This window comes from Lygodium microphyllum, chromosome 19 (assembly GCF_053477565.2).
Source record: "Lygodium microphyllum isolate KBCC chromosome 19, Lygodium_microphyllum_v1.1.10, whole genome shotgun sequence".
NCBI classification, from domain to species: domain Eukaryota; kingdom Viridiplantae; phylum Streptophyta; class Polypodiopsida; order Schizaeales; family Lygodiaceae; genus Lygodium; species Lygodium microphyllum.
This window is the reverse complement of record NC_141153.1, coordinates 82,759,619-82,765,618: the sequence shown is the minus strand read 5'-3', so window position 1 is coordinate 82,765,618 and position 6,000 is coordinate 82,759,619.

The window sequence follows — 6,000 nt, the reverse complement described above, 5'->3', positions numbered from 1 at the left end:
TGAATGCTTTTGGTTGGTTGTGGATGGCAGTTGTTTGAGCTCGTCTTGACATTCATTTGAGTATTCCCTTGAGTAGTTGGACATTGACTTAGCTTTTTCCGTTACAACCTTGGATGCTATATGGGATTTGATGCTCTGATTATGGATCTTGGCTATTACTTGAATGCACTTACAGGCATTGAGTAGTGAACTGCTCCCTTGTTTTGGCAGTTGCCTATTGAGCTGTGATTGCTCATTTGTATTTGATATGCGAGATACTTACTGATCATTGGACTTCGATAGTGCTTGGGATTTATAGTTATGGCCATCCTACTTCTTTGTTTGTATGGCATTTATGCTATTTGGGCGGCTATTGCCTGTGTATGTCAGGGAGCAGTTGATCTTTATGGCCACCCGTGTATGCACATGGTCTGCTACTATGTATTTTATAGAGCCTCTTACCTGGATGATTTTACACAGATATTTGGCCTTTTTTTGGAGCTTGATTCTTGTAGGTTTATTTGCCACCTGTCGTTCTTGGCTGGACATGTATGTCAGTACATGGTCTGAGACACTGCAAAGTTATGTATACCCCTATGTTTCGAGGATGCTTATGCATTTATGGCTCTAAGGCATGATTATGATTTTATGACTGTGAGCTAAAGTGGTTGGATATATCATGTTTTTGTCTACTAGGCTTGTCTGTGTGGGAGCTTTTGCATCCGTGGTTGATCCCTTTATGTTCTCCTCTTCTGGTTTGGATGAGTCCCCTTTGCAGTATGCTATGACGACTTCTAGCTCTTTTAGTCATGCAGATATTCCTCTTGATGAGCCTATTCTCTCTAATGAGAGTTCCCCTGATTCTTTGAGCTCCTTGGATGTATTGGACAGCCCTACTTATGCTATTACAGAGCAATTGTACTCTTCTACAGCCTTTACAGGTTCTGTTTACTTTCATTGTGAAAAGACAGGGCATGTGAAGCATAAATGCTTCAAGTGGATTAGAGAGAAAAAAAGATTGCACCGCACTAGACATGAGAGTAGAGTTAGTGATATAGTATAGGTGAGACCACTGTTGATAGTGGTATGGTGCATATAGTTACCCATGATGATGCAATTGAGCCTAGACTCTTAGCATCGTGTTACCTGCAAATTACTTGCTCTGTGATATGGCCTATACCTTTGATTGGCTTTTAGATAGTATGGCATCTTGTCACGTTACTCCGCATAGAGCTTGGTTCTCATTTTACAAGGAGGTTGATGGATGTATTTCTTTGGGCCTTGAGCATGATTGTCATGTTATTGGTACAGGGGATATACACTTGGCTTTGCCAAATGGGTCTTCTCTTATGCTCCGAGATGTCTTGCATATACCTACACTCAGTAAGAGCCTGATCTCTATCAGTCAGTTGCATGGTGCAAGATATTATGTCTCTCTTGGGGATACTTCAGGGAAAATCTGTCGTGGTTGCTTGGTATTGGCTAAAGGTGCTAGATATGGCAGTGATTATGTAGTGTATGTCTCTCATGTAGGAGTTTCTATGGTTGCAGTTATGCAGATACCACATGCATTGTTATGGAATTGTTGCCTAGGCCATGCATGACACGCTGAGATGGATGCTTTATGTGATATGGGATTATTGCTTGCTCTTCTCCATGCTACTTGCCCTCATTGTACTCATGGTCCGTGTAGAGCCTCTTTGGCTTATGGTGATTGTGTGAGGCATGCTCCTCTAGATCTAGTCCATGTTGAAGTATATGGACCTATGCCTTCCCAGTCACTTGGTGGAGCGTCATATTTTGTGACCTTCATGGATCATGCTACCCACTGTGTTTGGGCTTACTCTTTGGTACGGATTGAGGATGTTGTTACTATGCTTGACAGGTTTATGGATTCTACTCTGGTAGCACGCCTAGATGCTTGCTGATGGATTATGAGAGTCATGATATCTCTCCTAGCTTACAGATCTCTTGTCAGTAATATGGCATTTATTTCTTATGCCCCCGGTATTATGGGATTGCTCATGGCATGTGCCTGACCTTACAGACAAAGGTTGCTGCTATGCTTACCACAGCTGGATTGTCTTATGGATTTTGGGCTAAGGCCCTTATGACGGTAGTCTACTTGGTTAACAAGACGTCATACTTGACTTTGGACGGTATTACACTGCATGAGGCATGGAGTGGTATGAGACCCTCCTATGATCACTTGAGGATATTTGGCTGCCACGCCACTGTCAGTATGCCACATGAGCCTATGTCATGCAGATGTCTTCTCCTTGGTTATGGAGATGGTGACTTTACGACTTACAGGTTTTGGGATTTGGATGCCCGATAGGATCTACGCAGCTGTCATGCTATCTTTTATGAGACGCAAACACCTCTCAGGCCTCTTGATTCGCGTTCAGTGCGCTTTCTGGCTGATTCTATAGTTGTATGTCAGTGTTTCCCTTTACTGAGGCTGCATACTATTTTGAGACCCTGTCTGACTTGTGTCCAGGATGTTGGCCCTCTTTCAGTTATTGACTCTGGAGAGTTTGGATGCTCTCCGCTGTCTTGTATGCGCCACGCTGATGCTCTACACTATTGTGATGATGATGATGATGTATAGCCTTGCACTCATGAATTGTGCTAGATTGCTCCGTTGTATGGAGCTGTGGGATCACTTGCCTCTTGGATGTCTTGGACTCGGAGATTCCAAACACTTATTGCATAGCTCACTTTCTGATTGGGCGTTGGGTGAGATGTCATGATTCCTCACCTTGTCTCTTTTCTTTTCCTTTGTTTTTTCACTCCCTGGCCCATTGGCCTTTTAGTGGGAGGTTGTTGGGGTAAAAGGCCCTTGGGCCTACCCGTGTACAGTAACTGCCCATATTCTTTATTCATATATATATATGAAAGTGCAATAAGGTTGCCATAACATTGTTGACAGCACCTTCTCCTGCGTCTCCTACATCCCTTTCATTTACAATTTGCATAGGAGGGAGCTTGGCGCTCTTTTACAAAATGAATTCCATTGCACCCTGTGCTTTCTTTGCTAGAATATTTGGTGCACTCATTATTGTGCATTTCTCACCTGGTGCTATCTTCCATTTCCAATTTGGGCTTCCTTAGTCTTACTTTGCTTGCTTGTTGGACTATATGGGCTGTAACAGTACCAGCAGCAACACATTTTCTCTTGGTACACAACCATTTCCAAAGAACACATGAAAGGTATGCCGAAATCTATAGCTAGGGAGTTGCATTTAATTCTCTCTTTCTACATTGCCCTTCATGAGACAAACAATGAAAAACTAGAAGAATTATAATAGAAAGGGAAAGGACAATGTGCCTTTGGGCACAAGTTGCATTCTAATTGCAATTGAGTAGCTAAAATTGGCCACCAATTAGTGAAAATAGTTGAGCAAAGAAAAGCTCTTTGGACCTCCCTACATGACCCCCTATATGTTGCTCCTACATCCCTACAAGTGTTTTCAATTGTCCATGATGTTGAGCTTTTAGCCACAATCCAAAAACATCCCTTGTATGATAAAATCCTCATAAAAGAAGACCTACACATGGTTAGAAGGCTAGGAGTAAGAAGCATAGTGCTTGATGTTAGTGCATCTGTATTTCTCATTACCCAAAACTCAACACCTTTGATGGCTATGTTTCACTGCAGTACAATCTTGCCTTCCTTAAATGGTTTATTCCATGGCTATGTGACACAAATCCTAATCTATCTCTTGATTCTACCCTAGCACAACCACTTCTTCATCTTAGGATGTAAGGCCGAGAAACATGTCATGACCTTCCCTCACATTTCTATAGAAAAGAACACTAATCTTGATGATTTAGGTCAAGAATCCATACCTCTTAAAGGAACCCATAATAGAGGCCCTAAAGGGAATGAATCACTATCTTTAAAGACATATCTACAAGGACATAGAGATAAACATGAGTCCCTTAACCCTAAAAGAGTCCTTCTAAATGAACCCAAGATCTAAAACAACAATTGTCTTTAACTGCTATAAGTATCAAAATCACTAACTTGGAAATTACTACTTCCCTCAAGAGGTGGAAACACAATAGTCGCACTTTTGCTAACCCTGCCAACTTTGCTAAGGAAAATACTCCTAATACCTCGAGAAAGAGAGATATTATCACAAAAACAATGAGCCTAAGTGAGTCAACTGTTGTCCCAAGTGAAACTGAACCCGACCAGAGCCTCTAGCTTAGTTGAAATCTAACTTACAAAACTGAGAAAATTAAAGGAGCCAAAATTTCCCAAAATGAACCTCAAATAGTGACTACCTGCCTTAAGGAATTAAGTGATAAACTCACATTCCTTGCTTGTGTTTATACCTAGTCTAATGTTGGAATCCTCCCTAAGGAATTTGAGGAATTCTTAGCATGTCCACTATCTTGGGAAGAGTAAGAACACCATAGTGAGCACTATGATGATCATCTAGATGACCTTGTAAGACTCATCCTAGATGAGGAAGCCAAGGAATGTCATTTGGTTCTTCCTACATTCCATAATGCATTGTGCCCCCCAACCATTGAGGAATTATTAGTACTAGAAGAAAAAGTAAAAGATGGAAGCTCATTCAAGAAATTATGGTACACCATGAGAGCCTCAATGATTAAACTCCAAAATCAGCTCATGACTATTTTAGAGCAAAGACAAGCCATATGGAAATCCTAGATTGACCCAAAAAATGTATCTCTAACGTTTCTTTAAGTACTTGCCATTGTACAAGGAATCACATTAGCTGGACCTTCCCTTACTCAACGAAATCCTCACAGAAGAAGACCTCCATGTTGCAAGTAGATCGAATCAAGGAGGTGTGGTACTTAATGTTGTAGCATATCTAACCCTATTTATAAAGTTACCATAACTTCTTGATACATATACTGCACTCCAATACAATCCTAACTTCTATCCAATAGTCCACATCTTAGCAAAGTAACCCTATACCATAATCCACCATACTTGTACATTACAATTTTATACACAATATAATTTTTAAAATCAAATAAACAAAAAAAAATCCATGCGCACCACACTATTAGTATCTCTACAACACTTAACAACATTGTAACATTTTTAATGCAAGGAGAGAGCAAATGGAAGCAACTGAATGTTAACAAGATGAATTGGTAAGTGTTGTTAAATAGCAATTCTTAAAAATATTAAGTCCTCACATTGAACTTGACTTCATATGCTCTCAATGTTTATCAAGTGAATGTAGATAAATAGTTGGTGAATGATATGCTTAAAGTAGCAACAAGGGAGCAACAAGTCAACAAGCCATGGAAAACTCATGGATACAAGAAAAACTAAAGCCATGAATGTGTAGGATTCTCAACAATCTCCAAGGGAACACAAGAAGAAATTTGACACTAAGGAGTTGATTTCGTCGAGTAAATCTCACATGCTATCTCAAGCTCTCTACCATTCAATCATGAAGAGTAATGGTTACCAAAAAATTTCAACCATCTCTCAACTTCAAACTCTTCACATCAACAATAGGTTCTTCATAGCTTCAAATCAAGGCTTAAAGATCGAACAAATCTACTTGTTCAAAGAGTAAACACTCTAAGCTTTTCGAGTCCTAAAAAATCTGCTAACCTCTTTGGAAGGAGGAAAGCCCCATTTTTATGACATTACTGTATTATCCTTTTAAAAAATAAAAAATCAAAAATAAAAGAAAATAAACAAATGCATATACTATCACTACATTACACCTAGGGGTTCTCAAATTAGGTATGAATGGTTGCCTTGGTCGGCCGGCTCCATCCCTAATCCCCTAGCCCTTTTTTTCATTCCCTCTACACTCACTCAAGGCACATCAAGGATAAGACATACCTAGCAAGTTTGCCTTGCCTAGGGTAGACCTATCACCATGAGTCACTTGCACATTTCCTTGTTTGTCTCACATCAATGCCCCTAACAAAGCAAGATAGAAAAGTTTTGGAAGAAGAGACCATTCTCTTCAAGCTCATTAGAATCAGCCACAACTATTGAAGAATCTTATT